At 40.1% G+C, this 17,608-nt stretch overlaps 2 protein-coding genes and 1 pseudogene across 3 annotated transcripts in view; all 3 read right to left on the bottom strand.

Annotated features, from left to right (window-relative positions):
• Positions 1–17,608, bottom strand: part of Znf251 (zinc finger protein 251) — a 47,063-nt gene that overhangs the window by 26,379 nt on the left and 3,076 nt on the right. The window lies entirely within an intron of this gene.
• Arhgap39 (Rho GTPase activating protein 39) overlaps positions 1–17,608 on the bottom strand; it is a 171,141-nt gene that overhangs the window by 151,558 nt on the left and 1,975 nt on the right. The window lies entirely within an intron of this gene.
• On the bottom strand, positions 3–16,122 carry LOC147830222 (MAP/microtubule affinity-regulating kinase 3 pseudogene; annotated as a pseudogene). The gene has a single exon (XR_015439844.1). The product of XR_015439844.1 is annotated as an MAP/microtubule affinity-regulating kinase 3 pseudogene (transcript).

The raw sequence follows: 17,608 nt of genomic DNA, 5'->3' as shown, positions 1-17,608 counted from the left end.
CACACAAAAACATAAATGAGTTACTAAAGGAAATTACCCAGCAAAAATAATCTCTATAATGTGTTCTACACTTCTATAAACAATTTTGCAAAAGGCAGATATTTAGAATTCAGAAGTATCAGAAATAAGGACAGCCAATCATCAGAATGAAAATATTTATATTTGTTAGTTATCAAGGGAAGGAGATTCAAACAAATAATGACTTTTCACCTAGCAAATTAGCAAGTTAATCCATTCAACAATATTGAGAAGGCCAGGCATGTTCTATGTAAGGAACATAACAGGACAACAAACACAGCCTCTGGTTCCAAGAAACTTATGTTCTTTTCAGGAAGACAGATAAGCAAGTAAACACACACACACACACACACACACACACACACTGCCCTGGGTACTAAAGATCAAACTCAGAGCTTTGCATGCACTAGACAAACACTCCACTACTGAGGTATAATACCAGCCCTTTTATGGGCTGGAGATTTAGCTCAGTGGTTTTGTTGCCTGCTGTGCAAGCGCAAGGACCCAAGTTCAATCCCCAGTATCAAATACCAGCCCTTTCTATCTATTTTGAGACAGTACCTTGCTAAGTTACCCAGCCTAACCATTACAGGTGTGCATCACCACACTTGGCTTGACCAACTTTTGAGCACATGTAGGCTTCATGTCTGCCACTGCTGCTTGTTTCCTCACCCATTCCAATGAGAATCTCATTTCTTCCTGGAATTGTCTGAAAATGTAGACTATATTGGAGCCCATGATGCATTCCTGAACGTTTTCTGAATATTTCCATATCATATAGTCTTTCTTTCTTTCTCTCTGAGACAGGATCTCATTATGTATTTCAGGCTGGACTTGAACTCACTATGTAGTCCAGGTTGGCCTTGAACTCATGGCAATCTTCCTACGTCAGCTTCCTGGTGCTGGGATTACAAGCACACACCATCACGCCTGGCTCATACAGCTTTACATTCTTTTAAAACTTTACTTGCAACCTGGTATGGTGGCACATGCCAGCTAGTCAGGAGGCGAAAGCAGGAGGATAGTGATTACAAGCTTGGGCAACTTAGTGAGACCCTGACTCAAAAGTTAACAATCAAAAAAAAAAATAACAACAACAATGAAAAGGGCTGAGGATATAGTTCAATGGTAGAATGACCCTGAATTCAATCCCTAGTACTAGAGAATTTGACCTTTTGTGTGTGTGGGGGGGGGGGGGTACTGGGGATTGAACTCAGGACCTTGTGCTTATGAGGCAGGCATGGTGCCACTGAGCTAAGTCCCTGACCCAATCCCCAGTACTAGAAAAAAAAAATCAAGTGCAAGAACTCAAGGGTCTCACTATGGCCAGAACAAGATGGTGGTGTGGGAGGGGGCAATGGGGAAGGAACAAACACAGAAGCCATTACAAAGAGGTCTTTCTGCTAAATAATTGACTTTCTGCTAAATATTTTATAGGTAATAATACCTGACATTGATGATAATTGAAGAAGTAATCTCTGTCGTATACTGCTGGAGTAACTATAAATAAATAGGATTTTTAAATGGAGAGTTGGCACTATGTACCAAAAAGATTAATACATTATATACTCTTTGTCCCCCAAAATACTCTTTAAGAATTTATTGGGCTGGGGATTGAGCTCAAGGGCACTGCGCCTGCCTCGCAAGTACAAGGTCCTGAGTTTGATCCCAAGTACCAAAAAAAAGAAAAGAAAAAAGAAAAAAAAGAATTTATCCTAAGTAGTCATATGCACAAAGAAATGGCTATTATGACAATCACTGGAGTATCCCTCATAATTGTACGGAAAGGAGAAAAAAACCCAAATGTTCAAAGAATAGGAGTGGGGCAGTTGTGGTGGTACACATCTGTAATCCCAGCACTTAGGAGACTGAAGCAGGAGGATTGCTGCTAGTTTGTGGCTAGCCTGGTCTACATAGTGAGTTCGAGGTCAGCCTGAACTACATAGCAAGACCTTGCCTCAAAAACAGAAACAAGCAAGTAAGCAAAAAATAGGGATGTAAGTTAAGTCAATGGTAGAGACTTGGCTAGCATGCTCAAGGGCCTAGGTTTTATCTCAGCACTGTAAAAATAAACAATAAAAAACAAAACCACAGTGGCCGGGGATTTAGCTCAGTGGTTTTGCTGCCTGCCTCACAGGAGCAAGGACCCGAGTTCAATCGCCGGTACCAAAAAACCACAAAAAACCAAAAACCACAAACAAAACCCCCAAAATAAAGGTTTAAAGTAATGACAGACTATTCATATAATGGAATACTTTTCTGGCATTACAATTATAAAATAGAAGAATATATAATTAAAGGAAAAGTCTATGTTATAAAGTGAAAAATCAAGTTCTAAAATTATATGTACAACCTAAAACAACTTTTATTGAAAATATATAGTAAGGTAAGCAGTATTTCTTTCTTTCTTGGTACCGAGGATCCAACTCAGGACCTTGCACTTGCCAGGCAGGTGTGGTGCCACTGAGCTACATCCCTGGCCCCCTGGTATTTCTTTCTTAAATGTTTAGTACATGCTGGTGAAATCAATTGGCCTTGCCATTCTCCTGAGGAAAAGTTTTAAATACTGAGTCAATTTTTTTTAATACTAAAAGGATTATGTGTTAGGCTTTTATCACAATCTTGAAAATTCTATTTTTCTAGAATATTTATACTACATTTTATCTCCATGTTAAAAACTTGTAATATAAATGTGTTCAAAACGTCTTTTTAAAATAGTCTTCAGTCGGGACGGGGATTTAGCTCAGTGGTTCTGCCGCCTGCCTCACAAGCGCAAGGACCCGAGTTCGATCCCCAGTACCAAAAAAAATAAATAAAATAAAATAGTCTTTAGTAGGGGCTGGGGATTTAGCTGAGTGGTTTCATCGCCTGCTGCGCAAGCGCAAGCACCCGAGTTCAATCTCTGGTACCAAAAGAAAAATAAATAAATAAATAAAATAGTCTTTAGTATCTGTGTTGATGGCTCATTTTTCTATTTGGTTATTTGTTTTTTTCACAATATCATATGACTATTAAGGTAGTACATTCATAAAAAAGGCCAGCTTTCGCTCCCAGGAGTGTTATCCTTAGACTTTAATGTCATGATTTAGAAGATGCAGATGTTATTGTCTAAATATTATTCTATACATTTCCATCAGAGTTAAGGGAAACACTTTAAATTACTATTCATTTACACTATAATTACTGAGTTACAGCTTACAGCTTTAGTTCATTGGCAGTTTTTCGAAGCAGTAGTTTTGGAAAGCTATGGATGTCTCTGATATCCACTTAAACTAGACCCCATTCAGAGACAGTCTTGGCAACTTACAGACTTCCTTCTCCCACTGCACCAGGTTCTCCATGGTGTGGTCACTGTGGATGCAGGAGACCAGGAACCGCTCCCTCCGCTTCTAGGCACAGTTATTGGCATCCAGCACTTTGAGGATCTCCCGCATCATGTCACTGGGATCCATGGAACTAGTGGTTTGCATGCTACAGGTGAAGTGCAGGGAGCAAGGTTTTGCTTCTTTGCTTTCATACTTTTACTCAGTAAACACATTTCGATACTTTGTGAGTTTTGAAGTTAGAGTAATTTACTAAAAAAGATTAGAGGAGCCTTGGCTTCAAGTCTGGGACAGTGCTTACGGCTTCGTGGGACAGGCTGGGTGAGGTCTTTGTATGTTGCAGTTTGCCATTCCTGGGGTTCGCTGCCAAAAGTGCTATGACTGGCAGTGCTTTGTGGGAAGTGGATTTGATGTGGAGTGCTTGCATTGGGAATACTGTGGGTTGAAGCAACTGAAGTTCTCAACAGGAAAATTGCTGTTCTCCTTACCATTCTGAATCACTGAGTATCTGGTTGCAGTCGTTCGCTCACTGCAAATCTGTTTCACTGCATCATTCCACCAGATCCCATGTTGGTACTGGGGACAGTGGGGCTTTTCTTGCGATGAGGAATATCTGCCTTCTTGGGATCACTTGTGTTCCCATGTATGGGACTGGCTGGAGCAATTCCCTTTCTTCCCACAGCACTGCTGTTAGATTTTTCAAGAAAGAATTCTACCTTCTCTGCTGGTCTGATCTGACACACAACAACTAAAGGAATAACTAGTTCAGCATGTCATTGTACTGTCTTGAAGAAACACTTCTCTGCACTTTGTGGTGAGGAGACTGGCCCGTATTGCTGCTCAGGTCACTGCTTGGCTGCACCTTAGCAAGTAAAATGTTGCTGCTAGAACTCAAGTGACCAGCATCCAGCTCCAGTATACAGCTGTGATTTCACTGGATTTCATTTTACTAAGAGATTCTTGAATTTCTTCTTGTGAATATACAGTCCCACCACAGTATCCATTCTTCTCTGGTCTGAGATGTTTCATTCTGATTCAGTGATGGTTTAAGTTCATCTTCCTCATGCCCTTCTTTGATCCACCTGTCCTTCATGATTCTCAGTGGCCACACTCAATTGAGTTTAGCACCAGGAAGCTTTTGAGAAGGTTTTCACAGTCTGTGGATGTGTAGAAATACATGTCCATATGCTTTAGGGCACCTGCAGCTCTGCATTCCTTGCCTCCTCTGCAGCTTTAGCCCACCCAGAGCCAGCCGGAAGCTCAGTCCTGGGGCTTACACACACAAACATGCATGTATGCAAGCATGCACTGGTGCAGCAGGCCGCCTCAGGAGGGCAAGAGGGGTGGGAGGCCATGGAAGAGGTGGAGCACTAGTTAGGACACTGCAGGCTGCTTCAAGAACACTGCGGCGCCACTGCAGAGTTCTTGCCTGCACGAGGGTGCTTTCTCTGCACTAGCCCACCTTCAGCCTACCCTTTGCCCTTCCCACTCTCACTGCTGCAGCCACTCTCCAACACCTTGGAGCCTTTCCTCTATTTGGTTATTTGTTCCTTCTTTCATTCTTCTTTTTTTTTTTTTTTTTTTGTACCAGGCTTGTGCTTGTGAAGCAGGCGATGCACCACTGAGCTAAATCCCAGGCCCCCTTTCTTTTTTTTTTTTTGGACTGGGGATCGAACCTGGGTCCTTGTGTTTGCGAGGCAGATGGTGGAACCACCTAAAGCTAAATCCCTGGCCCTGGGCCCCCTTTCTTTTATTCTTGATCACTTACATCCAGAAAATTATAATACATTGCTGTTGAGTGAAACTACGACCTAGGTAAATGAAGGGATATAGCACTTCATGGACTGAATACTCAGATTGCAAATGCACTTCTCTTCAAACTGATTCAATGCAACCGCAATCAAAATCCCACCTTTTTTTCTGTTTGGCAAGCTGATTATAAAGTTAATATGGAAATGCAAAGGGTTACCACTGAAGGTAGAGATTGGGAAGACTTGCTCTAGTCCATATCAAGACATATAAACCTACTGCACTGCAGATAGTAAGTGGAATGTGTGGTACCTGAGAAGGAAGGTGTGCATGAGCTCACTACACCGAGCAGCCTTCCCAGACTCCCTCCCTAGGGTGTGGGGGACAGAGACACCCTGGAGTTCCCTCCCGGCAAGTTCAGGGGAGGCCTGGCTATGCTGGACCAGCATATACTTTGGCATATACCAGCATATACTAGGGCATATACTTTGCCCTGTAAGTGGAGGTGCCAGGCACATTAATACATACTCTTAATCCAGGCTATTTGGGAGGCTGAGGTAGGAAGATCGCAAGGTTAAGGTCAGCCTCACAATCTAGCAAAACCTCTGACCAATACATACATAGTTAGTTGGTTGGAGACCACACACTAAATTTTTATCTTCTGAAAATAGCTGATAATAATTTTGCTTAAAATTTTTATGGAAATAAGACTTGAAATTTCTGACACTAAAAATACAAAATACAGCATAAATGAGAAATTTACATGTCTCAGATTGGGAATCTCATTACCTGAAATAGCAGATTAAAATAAAGAAATACGGCTGGGCGTGGTGGTGCACACCTGTAATTCCAGCACTTGGGAGGCTGAGGCAGGAGGATTGCTGCAAGCTCAAAGCCAGCCTCAGCTACATATTGAGTTCAAGGTCAGCCTGAACTACATAGCGGGACCCTGTCTCTAATAAAGTAAATAAAAAATATAAAGAAATACGGGGGTGGTGGCACTCTGAGGGTGGAGGCAAGAGGATACAAGCCAGTTGGAGACCAGCCTGGGTTACATGGCGAGTTCAAGGCCAGCCTGCACTACAAAGCAAGACCCTGTGTCAAAAAACAAAACAAGGGCCGGGGATTTAGGCCAGTGGTGCCACCACCCGCCTTGCAAGTACAAGGACCCGAGTTCTATTTCCGGTACCAAAACCCCCCAAAAAACAAAACAAAAGAAAGAAAATCTTCTGGAAAATTCCATACACTTAAAAGTGACTTTTGGCTGGGATGGTGGCACACAGCTGTAATCCCGAAAACAAGCAAACAAAAACCAAAACAAAGCAAAACAAAAAACTGACTTTTTCACGTCTGTGCTATGGGAACCCTTACTAGGCAACATCAATATAAAATATAGAGGTAGAACATTTTAATTCACAGGAATTCTGCACTTTTAACATCCAAACAGTTGAGACTGCTTAAATTTCTTAAGGTGGGTTCAATAATCTTGCCTGCATAGGCTCAATGCATGCACATACAGTATAAACATGTTTCACCATTAAAATGTGAAGAAATCTTAAAATGTGGTCCCCCTTTTACACAGACTCTTATTATAAAAAATCCAAATAGTATTGCAAAATTGTGTAGACAAATTCTGCCTGTTATCTATGCATGTACTTATATAAAACTTTAAAAAATTAGAATTCAATCTTAAATATTGAAAGAAGTTTTAAAAATTTATGTCATTTTCCCTGTGCTCTCCTTGCAGCAGTCATATAAAACTGTTCAATGCTGGTTCCTCCCTGATGGCTCATATTATTGTATATTCTGGCTTAAAAGTAGATCTCTAAGTCCAGCATGGTAGCAGCACCTGTAATCCCAGTACTCTTGGAGGCTGAGGCAGGAGAATTGAAAATTAGACCCCAGCCCAGGCAACTTAGAGACTTAGCAAGACCTTGTCTCAAAATTCAAAAACAAAATGAAAAGGGCTGGAATATAGACATGCAAAGGCTCTGAGTTCAACCCCACAGCCTCTCCTCCCCAGTAAAAGAGACCTGCAGGCTGTTGACTGCTGACATCCTCCCTTAGGAACAGCCAGCAGGGTGACAGGGGTGCCTGAGGTCACTGGTAGAGCCCGGGTGCCTCACTTGCCACCACTCACCCACCCCCACAACCAGCTGGAAAAGGCCTGCAGTGTATGTGTGTTGCCTAGTGTGAGGCTGAGGGTGTCCCTGGCACTTGTGGGACAGGTAGGTCCATGCAAGCCACCAGAACCACCATCAGGGGAGGTTGGAAAACAGCCTGTGGTTCCCTGGTGTCAATCCCTGTCCTCCATCTGTACAAGGACAGCACTCAAGGACAGAGGTTGGGGTAATTGCTCCCCAAGTGGCATATGTGCCTTCTAAGGCAGAAAAACAACAGAAACAGAATCCTCCCTTCCCTCCCAAGGGGACCATATTCAAGCTCTACCCAAGGGATATAGGCACCCAGCACCTGTGGTAAGGACTCTGTCCTTGCTGCTTGCAGCCAATGTGAATGCCACTGGTGAGAAGACACCAACCAGGATGTTTCCTCTGAACACTCAGGGAACCTGTCATGTCAGCCATGGGGAGAAACCCACATTAGAGCAAATCAGGTCTGGTTTCTTCACTCCAGTTGGCTCTAACCACACACAAGAGCCTCATTCTCCTAGAAACTTAGAAGAGCTAAGGAATATGTGCAGGTGATGGACAGTTGGTGTTCACTATATAACATCCTTCCACATTTGAAAATTTCCAAAATTGTATGTTGTGGGAAAGTGCCATAAATTCTAGGTGATGCAGAACCTGTGCATGACTGACAATCCATAGTAAGAGAAAAAGCCAGCCGGTTGCCATCAGTTTGAAAGTTAGATCATGTTAGGTCCAAAAAGTGAATGATACTAGCAGTAGTAATAATTTGCTTGTATGTAACAAGAATGTTAATAGAATGTTACTTTAGCCTACACTAACAAAGAGGAAGAGGTTCTTTATCCTAAATGGGTAATACGTAGATAAATATGGAAGATGAGAGCTGAGGCATAGCTTAGCAGTAGAGTATTTGGCTAGCATACCCAAAGTCCCAAGTTCCATCCCTGGCACCACAAAGGAAAAAACAGAATATGAAAATAATTTAAAGAAAATGTTAAGCCAGATATGGTGGCAAATGTCTATAATCCCAGCAGTTTTGTAGGATGAAGAAGGAAGATCATTAATTTGAGTCTAGCCTGGGCAACTTAGGGAAACCCTGTCTCAAAATTAAAATTTAGTGGGGGGGTGGGGAACTGGAGAAAGTAGCTTGTTGCAAAACCCCTGGGTTCAATCTCCAGTGCTGCCAAGGTGGAAAATAGCTATAGAATATTGTAAATTTGAGTAGCTAGAAAGATATAGAGAGGCTGAAATTGCTGTTACCTCAGCATTTGTTTTCTTGACATGAGTTTCTTATTGTCACCAACTGACTGTACCAGCCAGCTTTGTATTACTGAAACAAAATGCCTGGGGTAATTAATTTATAAAGAGAAAAAGTTTACTTAGTTCATGGTTTTGGAGGTTGAAATCCAAGATCAGTGGCCCCATTATGCTGGGCCTCCTCCAAGGGCACCAGATAGCAATGGTGGGCAGACATGGCAGACCAAACCCTTTACATCATGAGGCAGAAAGCAGATTATTAAGGTCCTGCAATCCCTTTTGAGGGCAGACTCAGTGACTTTCCACAAGCCCCCAACTCCCAGTGGTGTCACTCTAGGGACCATGCTTTAAACAGATGGAACTTTGGGGGACATGTGTCCAAACCATAACATTCAATTGAACTCTTCAACCACTCCCTCTTAGTTTCCTGTGGGCCACAATATCAATGCTTAAGCCTTCTCCACATCCACCTTTTGTAATTTGCTTTAAACTCTCCAATCCTCTTTCCTGTCTCTGCTTTTGCTCTAGTTCTGAACCCCAGTTAAGGGCAGATGCCCTGGGGCTTCACCCTTTGTCTCATTCTTGCATGGACCAGCTTCTGTGTGGCCTTCAGGCATTGCAGGTTGCCCAAGAACATGTGAGCACTAAAATCTTCGCTATCATGCATCTCTTCTAATCACTGAAGGGGTGCTTCCTATTAAAAAAGAAGACTGTTGGCTGGGCATAGTGGTGCATGCCTATAATCCCAGCACTTGGGAGGCTGAGGCAGGAGGATTGCTGCATGTTTGATGCCAGCCTGGGCTACACAGTAAGTTCAAGGCCAGCCTAAATTAGAGCAAGAACCTGTCTCAAAAAAACTAAAAAAAAAACCTAAAAAAAAAATAAAGAGGACTCTAGAACAAAAGGCAGTTGTGGAGTGTTATGGCTTATGTCTAGATGTTCCTCCAAAGATTCATGGGGTCATAGGTAGGGCTTTTCAGACGTGGGTGAATCTTGATGCTGGGATCAAGGTTGTGCGATTATTAAATTAGTCCACTGATTGGTTTTGGTTTGGCATAGTTCTGGGTAGATCTACGGATGCCCTACCCTGGGTATAAGAGCCACTTGCCCTAAGGGTGGGTAGCCTAGATAAAATATATGGGACAGAAAGAGGGCTAATACTGTTGCTTGCTGCTTGCTGCTTTGTGCCTCCCATGAACTGTTTCTCCTCTGTGATGCCCCTCTGCCATGCCAACCTGCCTTGGAGCCAGCTGGCTCTGGACTGAAAACTCCACAAACTGTGAGCCAAATAAGCCTTTCCTCCTTTAACTTTGGGTGTTGAGTATTTTGTCTTAGCAACAAGAAAAATAACTAAGATATGGAAAAAGCCAAAAAGGCCCCTCTCCCCATCTTAACTGAGAAGGAAATATAAAGCCATAAATTGGAATTTCAGTAGTGGATCTCAGAAAGAACAAGATTTAGTTCTGAATCTTAACACATGTTCAGGAAACCAAGCATGAGGGTTCATGTGTTGTAATGGATAGATCCTACAATGACACATCATTGCCACCCAAAGTTCACAGTTTACATTAGAGTTCAATCTTGGTGTTATACATTCTATAGGTTCTCACAACTGTATGACATGGTTCCAGAATGATAGTGTCAAACAGAACAGCGGCACTGCCTTTCAAATCTTCTATGTTCCACTTGATCATCTCCCATTTCTTCTTTGAACACTAGTGACCACTGATGGTTTTACTGTTTCTATAGTTTTGGCTTTTCAAGAATGTCATAGTGTTGCAATAATACACAGTGTATTTCCCTGAAAGTAAGACCATGTCTTATACTAATTTTTGCTCCAAAAGATAAAATAGGGCTTATTTTCAGGAGGTGTCTTATTTTTCCATGTACAACAATCTACATTTACTCATGTACAACAATCTACATTCAAATACAGTCATGTCATCTTCTGGAACATCATCATAACTTTCCAAGCCCTGAATTTCATCCTGAATTACTTGTTACTCCATTTGCTATAGAATCACTGGCCCCAATCTCTCATGTCCAGCAATAGAGCTCTCCTTAAATAACCACTTCTTGTCCATGTAACCTGCTCATAGTGCACTGGCAACACAGCTGTCAGTGATTGTATCCCATGAATTCTTTATCCAAGTCATGACCTCTCGCAGGTTAGGCTTCACAAAGTCTCCATTTAATTAGGTGTTAATTGAAGACTTATGAGACAGGAGTGGCAACAAAAATGATGACAGTTAGGAATGATGGTCCACACAGAAGTGATGAAAAGTTACAGGCACCTAAATTCAGGAAACATGTATTTCATATGAGTACACTAAGTATGTTCATTATAATATACAATGTATTGAATTATGAAGATTCATATTGGACACAACCACATCCTTTCATTATCAAGTGTGCATGCTCTTCATGCATTGTGTCTGTACTCTGGTCATTTGACAATAAGTCTCAAGTTCATCTGTTTGCGTAGGTATTTAGCTCTCATTCAAAGGTGCCCACTTGGGTATTTACAAATACTTAAGTATAATTTTTTTTTGTACCAGGAATTGAACTTGGGACCTTGTGCTTGGGAGGCAGGCGGTTGAACCACTGAGTTAAATCCCCGGCCCTACTTAAGTATAATTATATTACCACTTATTTTAAGTATTATTGTCAATAATACTATTTATAGTTAATTATATATTAATATTATAATTCAATACATGCATCATATGTTGCAACATACTAAATGTATCCATCTGTCTGATGATCTTAACTGGGGCTTATGTTTGGCATAGGGCTTATATTACAAGCATCCTGAAAAATTATGACAGAGCTTATTTTCCAGGTAGGTGTTATTTTTGGAGAAATAAGGTATAGAGCCTTTTCAGATTGGCTTCTTTCCGTTAGTGATATACTTTGAAGACACCTCCCTGTTTCATCATAGCTTGATAAGTTCATTTCATTTTAACCCACAATAATACTCCACTGACAGGATGGTTCACAGTTTATCCATTCATCTACTGAAGAATATCTTGTTTCAGGCTCGAGATGTAGCTTATTGGCATCAGCCCGGCCTGGCAAGTGAAAAGTCCTGAGTTCAATGCCCATACCAAAAGGAAAAAAGAGAGAGTATCTTGTTTGCTTCCAAGTTTCAGCAATTGCATAAAAACTATTATAGACATCTGTGTACAGGTTTTTATAGGGCATAAATTTTCAATTCATTTGGGCAAATACCAAGAATCCAACTGCTAGATCTTATACTATTTGTAGTTTTCTAAGACACTGATGAACTGTCTTCCAAAGTGGCCGTGCCATTTTGCATTCCAATCAGCAATGACTAAGAGTTACTGTTGCTCCACATCACTAGCAGCACTGGGTGTTGTCAGTGTTCTTAACTGTGCATTTACTGATAGCTTGATTTTTAAATTTGCAATTCATTAATAACGTGTAATGTAGAGCATCATTTCATATGATTATTTGCTTATATCTTCTTTGGTTAGGTGTTTGTTCAGGGCTTCCGACTATTTTAAAATTGAGTTATTTTCTTATTGTAGACTTTTAAATGGTTTTCATATATTTTAGATAAGAGTCACATACTAGATGCTACTTTTGCACATATTTTCTCTCAGTCTATGGCCATTCTTCTCTTTTTTTTTTTGGACTGGGGATCGAACTCGGACCTTGCACTTGTGAGGCAGGTGACAGAACCACTCAGCTAAATCCCTGGCCCTCTTCCCATCTTGACATTGTCTTTTTTTTTTTTTTTTTTGTACCAGTAATTGAACTCAGGGCCTTGCGCTTGCCAGGCAAGTGCTGTGACACGAAGCCACATCCCTGGCCCTTTACATTGTCTTTTGCAGAGCAAAAGTTTTAAATTTTAATGAAATCTGGATTGTCAATTATTTGTTTTATAGATCATGCTGTTGCATCTAAAAACTCAATGTGAAACCCAAGACTACCTACTCTTCTCCTATGTGATCATCTGGAACTTTTATAGTTTGTTGTTTTACATTTAGGTCTCAACAATTTTGCCACAGGCCAAATTGTGTTCTTCCTTCTAATTCATAAGCTGAAATCCTCTTATTCTCTTTTGGGGGACAGGATCTCACTATGTAGTTCAGGCTGGCCTCGAACTCATGGTGATTCTCCTGTCTCAGCCTCCCTGAAATCCTAACTCTTAATGGTATTTGGAGAAAGGGCCTTTGTGACATAATTAGTTAGATGTGGTATAGGGATGGGGCCCTCTTGATAGGATTAGTGCCCTTTTAGGAAGAGATGCCAGAGAAATTGCTCTATTTCTCTCAACCATATGAGTACACAATGATAAGCTAATCATCTAAAAAACAGAAAGAGATCCCCTTATTAAGAACCGACAATGTGGCACCCTGATCTTTGATTTCTAGTCTCCAGAACTCCAAGAAAATACATTTTTGTTATTTAAGTACTCAGTTTGTGGTATTTGTTATAGCAGCAGACTGACTATTTTTGTAAAGGGTGCCCACATTCTTCTTTTTTACATTGTGGATATCTAGTTATTCCAGCACCTTTTGTTGGAAAAAATCCCAAGTACGCTGGGAGGGTCAGGCGGGAGGAAGCCAAGGTCAAGCCCAGCTTCAAAATATAAAAAATTAAAAAGGACTGGGGATGTAACTCAGTGGAAAGCTCCTGGGTTCAAACCCCAGTACTGCATACACACCAAAGAATCAGCTGACTATATTTGCTTTTATTTCTGGGTTCTATTAATTTCTCTAATGATTTGTCTATATGTTGACTAATACCACACTGTCTTGATAACTGTAGCTGTATAGTTAAGCCTTGAAACCAGATAGTATGAGTCCAACTTTGTTGTTTTTCAATACAGTAGGCTATAGTGAGTCTTTTTGCTTGCCATATATACAGTATGTATGCTGGTATTCAAAAAATAACCTGCTGAGGTTTTTGATTGGGATTTGTGGAATCTACAGATCAAGTTGGGAAGAACTGATGTCTTGTGTGCACAGAATAGTTCATTCTTCCTTCCTTATCTTTTTCAAATCAGAGTTTGGTATTTTCCTGCATAGATTTTGTATATATTTTGTGACTTATACCTAAGGGTTTCATTTTGTAAACAGTGATGTGCTTTTTAAATTTCAAATTGCACTTGTTCATTGCTAGTATAAAGAATAGTGATTTGGGCCAGGGATTTAGCTCAGTGATTCTGACGCTTGCTTTGTAAGCACAAGGTCCTGAGTTCGATCCCCAGTACCAAAAAAAAAAAAAAGAATAGTGATTAAATTCCATATATTAGCCTTTTATCCTGCAACTCTGCTATAGTAACTTGGTTTCAGAAGTCTTTTTGTTGATTCATTTAGACTGTCCACATCAACAATCATGTCATCTGTAAATAGTTTTATTTCTCCTTTATCAATGTGTAAAATCTTTTATTTCCTTTTCTTGACTCACCACATCTAGGATTTCTGGTACATTGTTGAAAAGTAATGATGAGAGGGGATAGCGTTGCCTTGCTTCCGATGTTAGAAAGCTTCAATTTCTTACCATTACGTATGTTAGCTGTAGTTCTTTTGTAGGTGCTCTTTATTGGGTTGAGGAACTCCCCCTCTATACTTAGCTTGTGGAGGGTTTTTTTTTTAATCATAAAAGAATGTTAGATTTTGTCAAATGCTTTTGCTGTATCTATTAATATGATTATGTGATTTTTCTTTAGCTTGTTGATTTGGTGAGTTACATTAATTGATTTTCCAATGTTGAAGCAGCCTTGCATACCTGGGATATGTATGTAAATATATTGTTGAATTTGATTTGGTAATTTTTGCTAACATTTTGTTGAGAATTTTTGTAGCTATGTTTGTGAAATGTATTATTTGTGGCTTTTCTTCTCTTGTAATGCCTAATTTGTTGTTAGAGTATCTTACTTTCTTTTTTTTTGGTACTGGGGATTGAACTCATGACCTTGTGCTTTCAAGGCAGGCGCCAGAACCACTGAGCTAAATCCCCAGCCCGATGTTGTTTTTTTTTTTGAGGGGGTGTACCGGGAATTGAACTCGGGTCCTTGCGCTTATAAGGCAGGTGGTGGAACCACTGAGCTAAATCCCTGGCCCTGTTTTAGTTACTTTCTCATTGCTAGGACAAGATACCTGACACCCACAAGTTAAAAGAGGAAAGATTTATTTTAGCTCACAGTTTGTAGTGGCTTCAGTCCATAGTTGGCTCCAAGGCAGGGTGGCATGGCAGAGGGCAAACAGATCATGGCATGCCAGACAACAGCACCACTTCCTTCTTTGTTCCATTTTTCTTTTTTGGTACCAGGGATCAAACTCAGGACCTTTCATTTGAGAGGCAGGTGGCAGAACCACTGAGTAAATCCCCGGCCCTGTTGTTTTTTTTTTGTACCAGGGATTGATTTTAGGACCTTTCGCTTGCAAGGCATGCAGGCGCCACTGAGCTAAATTCCCAGCCCTCTTTGTTCCCTTTTAATTCCATCCAGGATACAAGCCTATTGGTTGGTGCCACCTACAACCAGGGTGGGTTTCCCTCTTCAGTAAATCCATCGCCCACAGCTTGAACCATGCTAAACCCATCAGTGGAGTAATCCAGTGTCCCACACCCATGATCCAGTCACCTTCCAAAAGCCTCACCTAGGAGCACATGAGGCTTTGGGGGGATATCTAAATATAAACCATAACATAGAGTAATGCTAGTCTCATTGAATGAGTTAGGGAATATTCCCTCTGCTCCTGTTTTCTGAAAGAAATTACAGAGAATTCATATAATTTTCTCCTTTGTCCAAATTCACCAGTGAACCCATCTGAGCCAGGCAGATTCTAGTTTGGAAGGTTATTAATTATTGATTCAATTTTTAAAATAGATCTAGGCCTATTTAAATTGTTTCTTGCGAGATTTGGGAAACTGCATCTTTCGAGGAACTGGTTCATTTAATCAAAGATACCAAATCTGTGGGCAAAGAGTTATGCATAATTTTGCTGTTATCCTTTAAATGTCCATGAGACATGTCTTTAGTGATGCCCCTTTTCATTTCTGATTTTAGTAATTTGTGTCCTCTTTGTCTTAGTCTGGCTAGAGGCTTATCAACTTCATTGATGTTTTTAAAAGATCAACTTTTAGTTTTGTTTTCTCTATTGGTTTCCTGTTTTAAATTTCACTGACTTGTGCTCTAATTTTTATTATTTTTTTCTGCTTATTTTGGACTTGTTTTATGTTTTCTACCTTTGTAAAGCAGAAGTTTAGAATATTGATTTTAGATCTTCCTTCTTCAATATATGTGTTGAATAATACAAATGTCTCTCTAAGCACTACTTTCACTGCATTATACAATTTTTTTTACTACGAATTGCAAAAGTTTTTCTTTTCTTTTTTCTTTAAAAAAAAAAAGTTTATTTCTTTAAAATTGCCTTATCACACATTTAAAATCTGGAAAAGGCCTTTCCCCAGAATTCTACATATTTTGACAAGTGGTACTTTCACTTTCATTTAAATTTTTTCTTTGACTCATGTTATTTACAAAAATGTTATTCTACAGGTAGTTTCAGTTTTTTCCATGACCCTTCCTGTTAATGATTTCTAGGTTAGTAACACTGTGATCTGAGAACAAACATTATATAATTTCTACACTTTCAAATACCTTCAAGAGTGTGTTAGGCGCAGGATGTCATCATCTTGGTGAATGTTTCATGTGATCTTGAAAAGAATAGTTACAAAAAATATATCATCTGCTGTTGTTGGATGAAGTAGTGTAGATAGGTCAATAGACACCTATTCTACCCATTTGATTGATGGTATTGGTGAGTTTAATTCTGTCCTGATTTTCTGCCTGTTGGATGTCACTCATTCATTCATTCATTCATTCATGCATGCATTTATTCATTCATTCAGTACTGGGGATTGAATCCAAGGTCTTCAAACTGAACTACACCCCCTTTCCCAGTTTTTTGGGAGTTTTTGTTGTTGTTTGTTTGTTTTTTGAGAGAAGGTCTCACCAATTTTCTAAGTTATTGAGGCTGGGCTCAAACTCAATCCTCCTGCTCAACTTCCCAGAGTGCTGGATTAGAGGCATACACCACCATGCCTGGCTTGGAATGTCCATTCATGATAATAGCAGATTCATCTATTTCTCCTTGCAGGTGAGTATTTGCCTTATGTATTTTGGTGCCACTATTAGGCACATACATATCAAAGACTGTTTTGTTTTTCTGGAGTGTTAACCCATTTATCATTATGCTCCTCTTTTCCTGGTAACTTTCCTTGCTCTTCATCTGAAAGTAATATAAATGTTTCCTCTTCCTTTTCATTGTTCTTAGCATGTTTCTCCATGCCTTTACTTTTTGAGTTTTAAAGATAATCTTTATTTTTTAAAAGTTAATATGTGTAGTACAGGAAACAAAAACACAAGAAGCAAAGTCATCCACAGTCATAAGCAGCTTAGTTGGATGTTTTTCTAGGTCCTGTGTGTACACATACAACATGCCATTTTATGTGACAGAGTTTGTACAGCGTGTCATGCTTTTCCACACATCATGAATATTCACCAAATCAAAATCCCAAAGCTACAAGACTTTTTTTTTTTCATTACTGGGGATTGAACTCAGGACCTTGCACTTACACAGCGTGTGTGGTGTCACTGAGGTAAATCCCCGGCCCTACAAGATTATTATTATTATTATATTTTGGTACCGGGGATTGAACTTGGGTCCTTGCACTTCCGCATCAGGCAGCAAAACCACTGAGCTAAATCCCTGGCCCTACAAGATTATTTTTGATAACCAAGAATACACCAACTCAATCTGTTAGGAAAAAAACTGTAATTCTGCCTTTCTTTTTTTGGTACCGGGGATCGAACTCAGGTCCTTGTGCTTGAGAGGCAGGCGGCAGAACCACTGAGCTAAATCCCCAGCCCCAACCCTGCCTTTCTTAGGAACAAAAATTTTTCTTTTTTAGGAACAAAAAATTCACTGAAGATAAAAATGGCAAAAGCCTCTAGAAAGAAGTAATGGCAAAGTTACAATTACAATACTGCATTTCCTTAATGCTTAATTTAAAATGAGTCATAAAGCAACAGAGTACACCAAGCCATGTGTTTGAGAGTTAATGGATCTCTATTAT

Source organism: Heterocephalus glaber, unplaced genomic scaffold (assembly GCF_053883595.1).
Source record: "Heterocephalus glaber isolate CG9 unplaced genomic scaffold, H.glaber_assembly_v1.0 deba00000281, whole genome shotgun sequence".
In the NCBI taxonomy this organism is placed as follows: Eukaryota; Metazoa; Chordata; class Mammalia; order Rodentia; family Bathyergidae; genus Heterocephalus; species Heterocephalus glaber.
The sequence above is the reverse complement of the archived record's forward strand: the minus strand, read 5'-3'. Positions and strand labels throughout refer to the sequence as shown.